At 42.6% G+C, this 16,844-nt stretch overlaps 1 protein-coding gene across 13 annotated transcripts in view; it reads right to left on the bottom strand.

Moving 5' to 3' along the window:
- Positions 1–16,844, bottom strand: part of PDE11A (phosphodiesterase 11A) — a 155,276-nt gene that overhangs the window by 56,550 nt on the left and 81,882 nt on the right. The window lies entirely within an intron of this gene.

Genomic DNA, 16,844 nt, shown 5'->3' with positions numbered 1-16,844 from the left:
GTGGAAATCTAGGAAGGGAGAGAAAACTACAAACTGGAAGTGCAATCCCTCTAGTATCAAAACTGCAACAAGATCCATTCTGTTAAATCTGGGATGGGAAACCTGTGGTCCTCTAGATGTTGTTGCATTCCGTCTTGCAGCATGGCCAATGCTGAGGGATGGCAGGTGTTTTAGTCTAACAACCCCTGGAGGGCCACATGTTCTCCATGACTTAAATGGAGACTGCCTAGAAACTTCACTGAAATAGCATTTGGACAAATGGCTGTGTATGTATATGACCTATGTATGCTCAGCAGAATAAATATGTCCTGCTTCACAGGTTATGTTTTATGAATGCTGCTCCACCCCCTACAAAAGTCACGTGTAAAGTAGTCCTGAGCTAGCTGTCAGCTCTACAGCAGCTGCAATGGATTTGCATTACAAGACAAACTTGAAGAAACACATAAACGTAATAGGTTGTATAACAACAATGGCAAAGTTGACCACCAAGTCCAGTATGTACAAAATGCGATTCCTTTCTAATTTCTTCATCTTCTCTTGTATTTTTCTATCTGACGTATTCCTTAGAAGAGTACCATGAAACAGTCTTGTAAGTGTCTAATGAAGATGATAAGGTTGGTAGACATAAGAAACTGGCACTGGTAGATGCTGGCACAGGTAGAAAGGACAAGCATTCCTGGATATTCCCCTGTTTCGCCCCAAAGGGCTTCATCAGCTGTGTGTAGTTAGTTACTGTATATAACAGCTACATGGATCCTATTCATGATAAATTCGTGTTTTTCCCCAATTTTTTTTATTGATTTTCCAGAATTTTTAAACAAACAAACATAAATCTTAACTGTACTTACCTATTCGTGATAGATTCTTAGTCAAATAAGGTCTACCAACCTTATCATCTTCATTAGACACAAGACTATTTCATGGTACTCTTCTAAGGAATACGTCAGATAGAAAAATACATGAGAAAATGAAGAAATTAGAAATGAATGTACTACGGGACTGACAAAAAAGAATCGCATTTTGTAGATACCTGTACTGGACTTGGTGGTCAACTGAATAAGCTACATTTTTATATGTTGTCACCATGTTGATTTTGACATTATGAGAAGCTGTATCTAATTTTGAGAAGTAGTTTCCACTAAATAACTTTACAATTGTTATTATACAGCCTATTACCTTTACGTGTTTTTTCAAGTGGATTTGCGTAATATAGGCATTCTAGTGATTTTGATTACGAGATGAAGTGGCAATTCTAAACCTTGGGAGTTAAGTGGCGAAGGCGAATTTCAGAGTCTTTAAAATGCTTGTCTTTCCAAAGTTGCATCAAACACACCCTTGGCAAATCCACACATGAAGTTATTTGGGTATTGCACTGGCATGGATTGTATGAAACTCCATGTGACTGCAGTGCAGTTTTGAAAGTTACATACCAGGGCTGGCAACAGATTCGAAAGTTAAAAACCAGCACGTGCCATCGCTTTCACAGCTGGCTGGAAGTGCTTGCTTGTCATATCTGCGAGGGCAACCACCCAGGAAGGTTGAATAATCTGTAGATGGGAATATGGTCTGTGCAACTTTCCTGGACAAGTGCTGGCAACCGACTTCCAAGCATACAGAGCAGGTAACTGACAGTGATTGTCTGTACTGTCCAGAGCTACTCTGAGGCAACGAGTGTGGTAAAAAAAAAAATGGTAATAAAATGCTCATATCGGAAGTATGAATTTTCTTGGTGCTGTAGCTTGAATAAACTATCAGGATTTTTCAGGTGGATAAATAACAATATATAACCATTTGATCATAAACTGATGAACAAAACAAGTCAATGACTTTTTTTTTTAATGACAGGCTTTATATTTATGAGGTTTTACCACCCTATGTTTAAAAAGAAGTGCCATAGTCCAAAATAATCACTGAATTAATAGCCAAGAGGTAACATTTGTATAAAATAACCATTTGCTTTACAGCAGCAGTAAAAGGAATGGCAGAATTATATACGAAGGTTAGAAAGTAATTTGAATAATGCAGAAAAGGAGAAATATTATATGCGCACAACATCTATTGTCATTCTACATTTGAGGTGAAGCACTGCAAGTTTATAAAGAAGAAAATCATAGAAATTACAGCACGTGGGGTGGGGTGGGGAAAGTAACTTAATGTATGTTATTTAAAAATGCATACGTAAAGTCCCAGCTACTCAAAAAGGCTTTTAGCTCTCAGATCTTGCATACTAACAAAACAATTGTCATTGTGACAGGTAGAAGGGATGGAGAGAGGATCCATATTTTGAAGGACCCCTGGGAAGGGTTGCAATACATCTCTGTGTGCTCTGTGCACAGACACACATTGGACACAATCCAGTAATAGTTAATCACAGTCAAATGCCACAGAAAGCAAAGGAAACAGACTTGGGGCTGGATGAAACATGATGCAGGGGGGCGGATTCCTGGATTTTATACATATGAATAAATCTTTGTGCGTGTGTGTACGCTGCCTTCTCTTGCAAGAAGCTCACCACTTGCTAAGACAGTGGTACCTTGGTTTAAGTACAGCTCAGTTTATGAACAACTTGGATTAAGCCCGGAAGTAGGTGTCTTGGTTTGTGAACTTTGCCTTGGAAGCAGAACATGTTCCACTTCCTGTTGAGTGTAAATTGAGTCCCCCGCTGCTATGGGGAAGCACGCCTTGGTTTAAGGACACTTTGGTTTAAGAATGGACTTCCGGAACAGATTAAGTTCGTAAACCAAGGTACCACTGTATATTATTTGGAAGCCCTCCTCTGGGTGTTCCCTTCATCTGACGTTTGACAGTACTGGAGAAACAGAAGAGAGAAAGCAGAGGTGGTACCCTATGGTCCTATAGACATTGCTGGATTCTGACTTCCCCTTAGCGCCAGCAGCACCACTATGGCTAATAGTCAGGGATGATGCAAATTCTAGTGCAGCAACATATGGAGGTCCACAGGCTCCAGCATCCCCGGAATAGAGAGCCCTAACCAGCCCAGTGCTTACTACCCCTCAATACTCCATCTCCCATGTAATGTTGTGGCCATTTCCCCAGGCAGAGAAAGGGGCAGCAGCTGCTTTTTCTCCACAAAATCAAAACACAGCCTTTTAGGCCTGAAGAAATAAGTAAGATAGAAGTTGCTTTGTAAGTTGTAAGTTGCTTTGAGTTGCCTGTGGCAAAAAAGAGGCTAATAAATAATAACAATAACACTCTCCGCTTCAAGCTCAGCAGCTGTATTTGAGAAGGAAGGAAGGAAGGAAGGAAGGAAGGAAGGAAGGAAGGGAGGGAGGGAGGGAGGGAAGCAAGCACTAAGTGCAATATCTATCTATGAATGAAGTAAAACTTCATTCTAAGAATGAAGCAAAACTAAAAATGAATACAAGCAAGGTCAAAATTGCTGTCTTACTAATATGTAAGTGAACAACTTCCCTGATGTTCCTGATATCTTCAAAATGTCGAAAATGAGGCTCAGAGAGACTGAGTGACTTAGGTTTGCGCAGGAAACCTGTGGCAGAGCTGAAGGATCAGTCTACATCCAGTGCAAAGCTCACTTAGGAGCCCACTGAAGCAGAAGCAAGAACACTGCACAGGTGCCACTGGTTGAATGCGGTGAAGAAGGCAAGGAAGACTGAGCTGAGAAGGTCTTTCAACAGTAGATGCCCCAACATTCTGAGGAAGAAAAACTTTATCTGCTCCGCACATAATTTTATACACCGGTAGCAGAATATCCTTTTCACACGGGCGAAACTAGGCTTTATTTGACCCAGATCAAAGACCCAGTTTGGCACCACTCACACGCATTTGTGTACATACCCACAGGCGAGGAGCCTCAATGGCGTCCCTCTGGAGGTTTCACCTGGGACAAAAACAACAACCTCGGCTAGCTTTCCCCGTAAGCTATGACACTGCTTTTTTAGCTGAGGTGACTGGAACTGTACACAGTATTCCAAGTGTGGTCACACAACAGATTTGTATTTTCAGTCCCTTTCCTCATACAGTCGTACCTTGGAAGTCGAACAGAATCCGTTCCAAAAGTCCGTTCAACTTCCAAAACATTCGGAAACCAAAGCGCGGCTTCTGATTCGGTGCAGGAAGCTCCTGCAGCCAATCAGAAGCCCCGTCAGATGTTTGACTTCCAAAAATAGTTCGCAAACTGGAACAGTCACTTCCAGGTTTGTGGCGTTCAGAAGCCAAAATGTCTGAGTACCAAGGCGTTGAGGATCCAAGGTACAACTGTAATCCATAACACAGAATTCTCCTTTTTCTAACAACCGCCGCATACTGGGAAGGCACCTTTATCCAACGACACACTATGACCCCACGGTCTTGTTCAGCGCGTCAGTCACCGCTTGTTCACAGCCACACTGTCAGTCTTGGACATTGCCTAGCTACCACATTGTAGCATCATGATGTAGCATCATGTGAGCTGGGCCTCCAGTGTCCATTGCACTCCACTAATGATGACAGCATCGACTTTGTTTACAGAAAACAGGTCCCCAAATCTGTAGTGGATCCGTTGGGTAGATAGATCTTGCCCCTGGGTCATCTTCTTACTGAACACCCCCCCAAAAAAACCCTTTGATTTGTCCAGCTTTGGTTTTATATAGTCATACCTCAGGTTGAAGAAGCTTCGGGATGAATATTTTCGGGTTGTGCTCTGTGGCGACCCAAAAGTAACGGAGCGCGTTACTTCCGGGTTTCGCCGCTCGCGCAGACGCTCAAAATGACATTACGCGCATGCGCAGAAGTGGCGAAACGCAACCCACGCAGTCGCGTCTTACGTTTACTTCAGGATGCGAACGGGGGTCCGGAACAGATCCGGTTCGTATCCAGAGGTACCACTGTATTAGGATAAACAAGGGCATGAGTGTGTCTGATTGTTTTCCAGCAGAAAAATAACACGGGATTCAGCCCACATCCAAGAATGTTGTAGTCACAATCCAATTCACAGCTGCTTTTAGTAAGAGGCATGGCTAGTCACAACACACACAATCTAAACACATTATTGTTTTTGCTTGTTTGTTGTGAAATATGGCAATTAGGAGTCAAACGCTTCTTGTTTCAGGCTTGATGTACTAGATTCGTTTTAAATGGCACACATGTTTATGTCTCTCTCTCTCTCTCTCTCTCTGAAGGGAATCTGTATCTAATTGTTTCAGCCAAGGGATACCTTAACACCCAGAGCAAACTTAGTTTTAAAGGCCTCCATCTGTTACTGTGTCCTGCTGACTGATGGTGTCTCTCTGCCCTTCACAATGCTGAATCAGCAACTCCACGTGATAGATCTGCCGCGGCAGAAGTAGGACGTTAGTCTCTAAAGGAAACTTCCTAAGACAACCTGAAGTAAAATGAGCAAATGAGGAACGGAATAAATGGGAGATCATACCTAGCTTCTAATCTGCTTCAGTACAAAACTCGTGTTTGTTTTCTTGTACCTTCTGTAAGCATTTATCTTTTCATTCATCACAAAGATCAGCACGCTGCTGGTTTTGTCAAATTCAGGTTTCTGAATTTGTGAGCACCTTGTAATACTACTAACTATAATAATTTATTATTTACATGCCGCCCATCTAACTGGATTGCCCCAGTCATTCTGGGCGGCTTCCAACAAATTAAATACATAAAGCACAGTAAAAACATTGAACATTAAAAACTTCCCACTACAGGGCTGCCTTCAGATGTCTTCCAAAAGTCAAAAAGTTGTTTATTTCCTTGACATCTGATGGGAGGGCATTCCATGGGGCGGGTGCTACTACCGAGAAGGCCCTACAATGTAGTCCAATGAATGTAGTCCATTGTGTAAAACAAGAGTGCTTTTTTTCAACTGAACATTTATTGCTTTAGATAAATTAAGGGGCAGGAAACATAGAGGATTCGGAGTAAAAGGGAATAGAATAAGGCAGGGTTATTTTAAGCTTGCAGGATCTGCTTTGGTTTGTTACAAGAATCCCAAAGTCCATCAACCAGAACCAGGTTCACACTTACTGTACTTATTATTAAATTAACATAGTTGCTGGGTTGGGTTGGGTTTTTTGGGGGGGAGGGGCATGTTTCCACATGATGTCTTCATTATTCAGCTGCTATTCCAGAATAACATACTCAAAAACTAGCTTTTTATTCTCCCATAAAAATCTCAACCTTTTAAAAAAAAAAAAAATCCAGAATGAATCATCAATATTTTCATTTGTGTGAAATGGTGAGCACCACCTTATTTTCTGTGTAGAGGAAGTGGGAGTTGGTGGGCATAATTTGTGGGAACATCTGTTTTGCACCACTTCGCTCTGACCTGTGCAAGCTGTCAGTTTGTCTGTCCCAGGTCTAGGCGAAGAGCCTATTCCTCTTCTTCAGTAACATAATGGTTCCCTTGCTAAGGGTACATATTCATACCAGCATTCATCTCTGCTTTACTCTTTTTTCAGATTTATTCCTTATTGTCCTCTGGCGTTCCAAACCACTATTCACCTATTTCCTTGTCCAAATCTGTATTTCCTTCTCGTGACTATGATTAATGTTAAGGAATAACCCTCAACGTTCACTCCCTTCTTCCACGCACCACTGACTATGCTAGAATTCAAGCTTGGGCTGTGTTTGTGTTGTTTTCACCGTTTCATTGCTCTTTCTTTCTTTCCGTGTGTTTGTGCATTTCACAACTCTTTCCTCCCTAGCTGCTCTCATCAGCATGGCTTCATTATTGTCAGATTCATTTCTGTTTGTGTGCTCATGGGGGGGGGGAGTGTTTATGCAAGGGGAGGGATGTTTTTACCCTATGAAAACGTGTTCTCACCCTGGCTAAAGAAAAAATTAGGAACAGCTTAAGGACTCTAACTGGTTTGAAGCTTCTTTGAAAAACAACATATCAAACAGTAGTATCTTATAACGAAGTACAGGACAGATATGCATCAGGGGAACAGGGATTCAAAACCCAGCACTGGAAGGAACACAGTGAGCGCACCTCAAACAGGAGTGTGAACACAGTTTTGGAGTGAGAGAAGAGAAAAAGCTGCACTTCTATGGGATTTGTATGAAGCCAAAAAAGTGCAATATCTGGTTTTTGGGTGGTGAAAGAGTGTGTGTATTGGAGTGTGTGTATTGATACAGCCAGCTAGAATCATAGAATCATAGAGTTGGAAGAGACCACAAGGGCCATCGAGTCCAACCCCCTGCCAAGCAGGAAACAAAGTGCAAATTCAGTGCTGTTTTTTTTTAAAAAAATCTCCAATAGCATGGAGGAGAGATATTATGTGAAGTAAGGTACACTATGTAAAGGTTAATACCTATTTAATAAGGTTACTTTCATATTATTATTATTATTATTATTATTATTATTATTATTATTATTGAATAATGAAGCACAAAGCAAGTTAAATAGAGGGTTGAGGTATATATAGATTGCACAAGCCATGCAAGTACAAATCATTAAGAAGAAATGTTTCGACTTAAAAGAATTATATTCCATATTGCAGTTTGTGTTTATTATAATGGAGGATTATCTGTTGAGGCCAACAGCATCCATGAAAGAAGGGAAATTTGGTACATCCATGTTTTAGATACCACATAAAACGAAAGAGAAAACCGTCCTTCAAACAGCCTTTTCCGGAAAGAAGGGAAGACAGGAATGTAAACGTCTCCCGACGCCGCACAGGTTCATCACCCATTATTTTCCCCATATTATTTGGAAGCCTGTCTTTATTTGGAAGTGAACAACAGACAGCTTTCTCAGCTGAACAGTTATCTTGGTTTCAGCTCTGCTCAGCCAACGGCTGCAGCTCTGGAAACAAAGGAGAGCAGAGAAGCTTCAGAGGCAGTGCGCTCTCTGCTTGTCCTCTGCAGACAAGAATACTTTTAGTAATGGAATTGCATCTTCTCTACACACACCCCACCCCTGCTCAGTCCTTCCCCTGCTGTGCAGCTATGGCTTTAAAAGCCACCTCAGCGACCAAACAGGCACTATGGTATCAGGAACAACTGAGCCAGAAAAAGCAAATTACATGTATTCAGAGCACATCAATTAACATTGCCCTCATGCAGCTTCAAATGTGCCACAAGCACTTACAGCAGGAGGCATTGCTGACCTTGGCTGCTCCTGCAAGTTTTTTTTAAAATTTTATTTGCATGAATTAAATGTTACAGAGCATCTGAACCAGAATATCTCTCTCTCTCTCTCTCTCTCTCTCTCTCTCTCTCTCACACACACACACACACACAAATCCAAGTGCACCAGACATGCATATAGACCTTTTAATATTTTACCAGCAACATCTGCTGTGATTCAAACAGAAATGTCAGGTTTTTCTCACTACAGTGGTACCTCGGGTTAAGAACTTAATTCGTTCTGGAGGTCTGTTCTTAACCTGAAACTGTTCTTAACCCGAAGCACCACTTTAGCTAATGGGGCCTCCTGCTGCTGCTGCACGATTTCTGTTCTCACCCTGAGGTAAAGTTCTTAACCCGAGGTAAGATTTCTGGGTTAGCGGAGTCTGTAACCTGAAGCGTATGTAACCTGAAGTGTATGTAACCCGAGGTACCACTGTATCTGGAAAGGTAGGAGGAGAGACAATAGGAACAAATACTCATTGCTTGAAGTAAAAGCCACGTTTGTGCCAGTAACATGGAAGAAAACCAGCACACCCCAGGCCCCATCTACACTACAAATTTATACTGGTTAATCCTAGCTTCAGCTATTATTTGTATAGGTTGCAATGTAAAGAGACCCTTTAGGCAAGCCTAACAGCTTATACACCTGCAGCAGTGCTTTTAAGCTACACCCTAGAAACACCACTAAAATTCAAAAGGTGTGTTTGGATGGTTTGTGTGTGTGTGTGTGTGTTAAAGGATCAGTCGTATAATGCAAGTTATCAAGTTACAATGAAAAGTTTCTTTTGTCCATGCAAGCATACAAAGCAGTTCAGCAGATGGGAGTCATATGCAGCTATTGCTCTGGCAACACCTATTGCCATATGCCTGCTCTTTGCCAGCGTCACACTGCAGTCTGGATCGCATGGGCTCATCTGCGAGGGTGGCAGGTGTGTGGGTGGTCCTGCTGAATGGGCAGTGGTTTGGAATGGATAACTGTTCCCATCATCCCTTCTCTTTCCCTCATGGTGATGTATTTACCCCCTTGCGTGAAAAGACCACCAAGACATATTTTTCAGCATGAGAACTGTTAACATTTTACGCATCCTCTATGGGGCTGGCTGTTTGCTCCTCTGAGCTCTGCAGAATGCACTGCATCACAGGACTAGCCGAACAGACTTTGGTTCCAGGAGGAAAATAGGGAAATGGGCTCTTGCTGTAATACACTTGAGATATTATGCACATAAGTTGCACTGCTTACTTGCTAGCCCTGGGTTGTCATCTGTGCTAGGGAAGAGCTAGAAGCTTGGCTGGTAGAGCATGAGACTCTTAATTTCAGGACTGTGGGTTCGAGCCCCATGTTGGGTGAAAGATTCCTGCATTGCAGGGGGTTGGAATAGATGATTACCGTATTTTTTGCTCTATAAGACTCACTTTTTCACTCCTAAAAAGTAAGGGGAAATGTGTGTGCATCTTATGGAGCGAATGCAGGCTGTGCAGCTATCCCAGAAGCCAGAATAGCAAGAAGGATTGCTGCTTTCGCTGCGCAGCGATCCCTCTTGCTGTTCTGGCTTCTGAGATTCAGAATATATTTTTTCTTGTTTTCCTCCTCCAAAAACTAGGTGCGTCTTGTGGTCTGGTGCATCTTATAGAGCGAAAAATACGGTATATGTTTGGACTGGCCCAAGATCATCCAGTGAGCTCTGTGGCTAAATGGAAATCTAGTCAGGTCACATCCAATACTCTAACCTAGGAGTGGGGGACCTCTGGCCAGTCACAGGTTCCAGTTTGGCCCACAAGGCAGTTTTCCCCAAGCCGTAGCCACTTGCCCCCACACCTCATTGATCAGCACTATCTGCAAGCCCCATGCTCAGTAGGCAGGTGCTATCTGAATCCAAACCATGCCAGCAGACAATACTTCCAAAGCAGTGCAAAAAGATGACAAGTCAAATCAGCAGAATTAAAACCAGCGATGGAGGGGCAGAGGAGCATCCAATACCAAACAACTGCTTGAAATAAAAATGTGATTAAAACCATAGGCAATCCCATGTACTTTACTCCACTGTCTGCTCTTTGGAGGAAATAAAGGATGGATATAGGATATACATGGTCACCTGAAGAAGTAGGAATACAGTTAAAACAAAGAACAGTGAAGAAGAAAAAAAGTGGATTCTAAAACAGTATACCTACTTTTGGGCCATGCTGTGTGTACACACGCACGCGCACACACACACATTTATGAAAAAATATATATCACTGCTGTTTACTGGAGGGTTCTCCCGTCCCCTGATAAGAAAATAGGCTTAGGATGTAGAATGGCTAGGTGAAAAGGGGTAGAGAACTCTGAGCACCATTAAATACCTGCAAAGGGGAATGTCATGCTTAAATTTCCTCCTCCTACACGGCTATGAAAGTTGCCAAGACCCGGCACTCTTCTTCACCTGCCTGCCCCAAACTGAATTGCTTGCACACCCCTTTCTGTAGTAACAAGATAATAACTTGGACTGGGGATTTTGCTCCTACAAGAAAACCCATGATGAAGTGCAAATTTCCCTTTGCCCCCCTCCCCCCCCCCGCCATCATCAAAAAAGGGAAAAAGGAAATGGACCGTAAAAGACATTACATTTTATGTCTCTGATTCTGTATCAACAGCTACAAGGCTCCTTCTAAGTACTGCCTGGAGGCAATGTGCGCTTCAAGCCAGCAAGATAATTGCAAGCGATCCAGGGACCAAGCCTAGGGAGCAAGAAACGTACACTTTTGGGCAGGGGTGGGGTGAGATGAGGGGGTGTTGCTGGCTCAGGCTACAACCCTATTACAACGAGTGAGAAAATGAAGCTGAATTTTAGATCAAAGCAAATAAAATAACATTTATTTTACATTCTATTAAGTTCCAAAATACGTGACACAAGTGCCTGAGGAAATGGAAGAGGTTTCTAAATGGCTGCTTCACACATCCCACAGATCTTTGAGATTTTTCCTCCTGAAATGTTGCGTTGGGGGGGGGGGGGGCGGGACAAAAACCTTTCGAAAAGTTTATGGTGGAATTATTGTTTTGTTTGTCATTATGTATTTTTGCATTTTTATATTGTAAACCACACTGTGATCCTCTGATGATGGGGCAGTATATAAATGTAATAAAACAAACAAACAAAATCCCTGTCTACCAAATTCAGTAAGATTTACCAAAGAAACAAAACTAGATAAAAACCTACACAAATGCGATTTTCATTGAATTTAGCATGACCCTACGCATTTTTTTACAGACCCCAAGAAGTTTCAGGAAGTGTTCAATTTTGGACCAAGAACTGTTAACCTCCCTCAGTCAACCACACGCCACTGGAATAAAAAGGGTTAACTACTTCTGAATAAAACCTGTTCACACCCTGGGTTAGGTGATTCAAAGTTGAAAGGTGTAGTATTATAAATTGGCATTGTTATAATGAGGCTATTATCAGACTGTAATTGAAAACTAATTAAAATTTACTATTAAAAAAACTAAATCGGAATGTGTGCATCGGGTCCAACTTGAAACAGGAATTAAAACATATTGAAGGGAGAAACCTGAAGGTTAGTATAGAGAGAGAGCAAAGTTTGAGGGCAAAAACAAGTGATTTTACCCACGTCAGTAGTTAGAATGCTGGACTAAAACCTGAGAGACCAAAGTTCTAACAGCCACTCAAGTCATGAAGCTCACCAGTTGTTATGAGAATAAAAACTTGAGGTCCTTAGAAGAAAGTTTGCCTAGGCTAAGCCACAAGCTCAGATTTAGGCAATGTGCTAAAACGAACCTTAGCTTAGCTCAGCACAGCATCAAAATGACTGGGGAGAAGCAAAGTGGTTGTGATCTTAACTATGGGAGCCCACACACATTTTGCTCATTCGTGCAAAGTTGTAGTTTGGTTCAGCATTGCCTGAGACTGAGGGCATTGCATTTGCAAACTGCTGAAAGGACATCTGGTCCAAAGCGCATCAGAAACATTAACTGTTTATTCTAGTTTCCGTGGTGTCCTACAGTTTCTACACTTCCGCTACCTAACAAAGAGATATTCCTCATTGCTGGAAAGGTGCGTAGGGATTAAGTGGGAAGATTTCCAGCTAGCCACTGCAGCTTTATTACTATAAAAAAAGAAAAAGTTATTGTGTCAGGCCAGGCTAGCAGATGACAGGAAGAGTTTATGCAAACGAATGATGGGAGTAGGTTCCCCCCACCCAAAAGAGGGGGGGGGGTCCTATTTCCAGAGCTTGACTTGATTGACAACTGTGACTGAAACCTCTTTGACTGAATATAAATCAAATTAAGAGCATCTTCGAACACTGAACATGCATTTGCATGCAAGCACTAGTAAAACGCGGGGGACGCGGGTGGCGCTGTGGGTAAAACCTCAGCGCCTAGGACTTGCCGATCGCATGGTCGGCGGTTCGAATCCCCGCGGCGGGGTGTGCTCCCGTCGTTCGGTCCCAGCGCCTGCCAACCTAGCAGTTCAAAAGCACCCTTAAGTGCAAGTAGATAAATAGGGACCGCGGGAAGGTAAACGGCGTTCCGTGTGCTGCGCTGGCTCGCCAGATGCAGCTTGTCACGCTGGCCACGTGACCCGGAAGTGTCTGCGGACAGCGCTGGCCCCCGGCCTCTAGAGTGAGATGAGCACACAACTCTAGAGTCTGGCAAGACTGGCCCGTACGGGCAGGGGTACCTTTACCTTTACCTTTACTAGTAAAACAAGGAAGGCTCTCCTACAAAATATGCTTTATCTAACTCTTATTCTTCTCAGCCTCCATCAAATTCTAGTGAGGCGTATTTTGTTTTTAAGCATACCCTGTGGGCTTGAGCTGTAAACTGCATTGTTAAATCACATCTTCAGCAGAGTGATAGTGAACTTAATTTTCCCCTAATGTCATCTACTTTCAGAAAAAAACAAAAAAGCACACATGGCTCACCTGATTTGAATATAAAGAAGCAGAAAGAATGTAGTTGGTCAAGGGAACTGTGGACTCAAAAATGTTGAAAACCTCTGTTGTAACCCATTTGTATCATACATGAGCCCCGCTGAGCACCATACTCACTGCATGTTTCAACACTGGGGATCTTTGCTTCTTCCAGTACACTGGTATTAGCTTTGAAGACACTCGAACTCAGGACGCAAGGGAGAAACATGCTAAAAGGAAGGTACGCTTGGCAAATCCACACCGTGATCAACTCCCGCCCAGAAACCAATGTCCCCACTGTGGAAGGATGTGTGGATCCAGAATTGGCCTCCACAGTCACCTACGGACTCATTGTTAAAACTGTTTTTATGGATGACAATCTTACTCAGCTACGAGTGATCGCCAAAGAAGAAGAAAAAGACTCACTGCACGAGAGCTGGGAATAACATTTAAACGACCCAGTCATGGTGTGGGGGGATCTTTCCTACAGAATGAGCACACACACGATTCCTGGCAAGACGCTTATTCCGTGGCCAGGATCCACACAATCAGCACTCACCTACATGGTTGAGTCATTCAAGTATTATTCCAGCTGCATGAAAAGCAGCATGTGGCTAGTACACAAATATGAAAGGATTTAAATATATTTACACTACAATTTAAACAAAACTCGCTCAGTCAAGCCTGACTCACATGCCCATGTCTTTACAACCTAATGCTTCAAACCCTCCAACATTTCTCCAATGAAAACAAGGACTTCCTAAGGAAAAGCAGGATATTCTGCGACCAAATCAGAAATCGGGATGGTTTCTGTAAATCCGGGACTGTCCCTGGAAAATAAGGACACTTGGAGGGTCTGATGCTTTGAACAGCTGCACCTGAAAGCTATCTCGTTATTTCTGTGGTGTTTAATTGATCTGAATTAAAGGTATTATGATATTTCCCCCTCCAATGGCAAAGCAACTCTTTGGATAAGACGTAAACAGTCTCTTTCTGTGTCCATGGACACCATCTTCAGAACTGTCATCCCACCTATTGATATATTTCTGTTACTAAGATAAAAGTACATGCTGTCCTTTAAGAAGCGTCCCCTGATAATCTGTTCAAATCCTGCTGCTTTTGAAGCTACAGGGACAAGATAGCCTTGTTGACAAGCTGGCCTCCCTAACTGCTGTTGAAGATGCACGAGTAGGCCAAGGTGGTGTTTTTATGGTCTGCTGTCAAAAGAAGAAGGAAGTGTTACATACAGCCACTGCTTACAACAGGCACCACATTTGCAAATGTTAAAAGGGCACTGCTGCTAGCCTTAACTTGTATAAGAGAATATGCCCATGATCAGCATGCCTGATTATTATTGGAGGAATCCCAAGGACAAAAGTTTTGCCAATCTGTCAAGCTAACTTCTCTAGGGTGTGTGTGTGTGTGTGTGTGTGTGTGTGTGTGTGTGTGTGTTTATGTATGACAAATGAAAAAGAAAAACCACTTCTACTAGTCAGGGGTAGGACATTAAATCTATCTGTTCCAGACTTGTAAAATCGGTGTGTTCCAGACACATTCTGTGCAATCCCCTGGCACTACAAAATGTACCGAGTATGATTAATCATATGACCAGGTTTTTATTCAAAAGAATTAGGATAAAGAAAGCATTTCCTTTACAATAAATTCTGGGTTTTTTAAAAACTCTGTTTTCCCCAAAATGCTGCTAACCTGATGTGCCTACTTTCTGAATCAAAATCTCTTACACCTGAAAAGGTTTGCTTCTGGACTGTGTAAGAGAAAGGCACTACCTGTTCTCCGAAGAGATGGCCTACTGTGTCCTAAGTGAGTGACTATGTCCCCGTCTGTGAGCAGATAGTTCTGTGACATCTCTGCACTGAAATGCATTGGAAAGGCAGAAGGAAGGGAGAGTGAAAAATCTTGCAGAAAGGAAGTTTCCTCTTTTGGCAAGGCATTTTTGGGCTTTTGGGAAAAACCTGATTTTTTAATTAGTTTACTTCTTGTGAAGCACTAGCAGTTCCATCATGGGACACTGGTGTGCCCTGGCATATAGTTTTGGAAGAAGTGGTTGAGGCGTTTTTCATCCACTGGTGAAAAACAATAATAAAAGGTCAGGAGTAGAGAATGAAGGACCTCGTTTCTAAAGAGTCTGCCTAGAAGAGTGCATTTTTCGTCCTGGAAGGCCTCCCCATTTCCAACTGTGAATGGGTATAAGCTAGTTGCGGTTACTTACTGGCCAGGCAAGATACTTTGTGCATGCTCAAAGCACTTCCTTCTTCATTATTATTTCATGAGTTCCAGATCTGAGCTGAACTGGGGTGGGGGTGGGGAATAATTCTGGGGCTAAACCTTTCTAACAGTGCCTAACAATGATACTGCCTGTGCCTTGCACTGACAGGGATCCAGGTTCAGTCCCTGGCTACAGCCAAGAATGAGATTGCTGCAAATATGCTATATAACAGGGTCATTCGTAATCATTGCCATGTTCCCCATGCATAAGAGTACTATGATGACTCACGGAGGAAGCATCCTTGAGATGAGTAGCATGATGGTATTAACAAGTGAACCAAGGGGGGGGGGGATATTTCCTTTTACGTTGTCGCATTTGCAAGTATGCTTGGAGCGGTGGCAGGGTGGGGAAGGGACACGGCCGATGCTGCCACCAGATTCTAGCACCTGCCCATGTGCAAACCTTATTACGGTCCCAATTTACGTCAGCACTGCATTGCTTGGAATGTTATGCATGTCTACAGCAACTCTGCGGCTACTGTGAGACTTAACGTGGAGCAAGGATGGCACCCAGTGGCCAAACAGCTTCATCTCAGCTCTTTTGATTCTTGAAAACATTCCAGATTCCTATTTCTCTGAAGCTGCATAGCCAGAGATTCTAGTTGAAAAAACAATGCATTTGCTTTGACCATATATCTAAAAACCATTTAAGAATTCCTCACGTATCTTACTCGAAATTAAATTTTATTTAAAATACAAAACGTAGTAAATGTTAAATGTTCACGCTCTTTCCCCACCCCACCCCACCCCAACAACTCCAGTACAATTAAAAAGAACTGAGCCAGAATATTATGCTGGGACAAGGGAAGCCATAACATCCATTGAAGGGTAAAAAAAAAATGAGGTATTTCTATCAATATTTTGCTAGGTGACCTATTATGATCTATTAAAAGGTATTTTATGAATGCTATTTTTAAGTAAAGGCTGATCTTTTCAACCTGATGTAGACAGGGTATAAATAAACACTGTGTGGAAGCAAGTTTGCATGTGTGTGTATATAATAATGGGTCATTTGTCGGGATTTGTGACTCTTCTTAGAGGCTTGGCTATGAACTCTACTTGAGGGTATGGTTGTGACAGCTGTCGTGATGCTCCTATACTTGAACATTCACCCCAAGCTCACTAAAGTGGCTGTGATTGTCCTTGTTTGCTCAGGTAGAAGTTATTTCACAGATTGTGATGGGGGCGGGGGTGGGTATTCAGGATTACCAAGGCCCACTTCCTGTAAATGGTCCTCCTGAGCCAAAGCATTAACAGTTCTCTTTTTCCCAATTTGAAATTGGACAGAACCAGGCTGCAGTGTCACCTCTCAGCAACTAGCCTGGGCACAAACAGCTGGGCTAGGTTGGAAAACAGCACACAGATGTGAGCTTTCAAGCTGCATCAACGGGGAGAAAGAATGTGGGTCAGGCTGGCTTACGCCTTTTCCTCTCAACAACAGAGAATGGCCTGAAGGTTGAGTGAAGACCCAAAACTCTTCATTCCTTTTAGCCAGACCTAACTCCTGCATCACAACGGACGCAGGTAGCACTGTGGGTTAAACCACAGAGCCTAGG

The sequence above is a fragment of the Podarcis erhardii genome (genome assembly GCF_964252035.2).
Source record: "Podarcis erhardii genome assembly, chromosome: 1".
NCBI lineage: Eukaryota > Metazoa > Chordata > Lepidosauria > Squamata > Lacertidae > Podarcis > Podarcis erhardii.
This window is presented reverse-complemented; position numbering and strand designations above follow the sequence as displayed.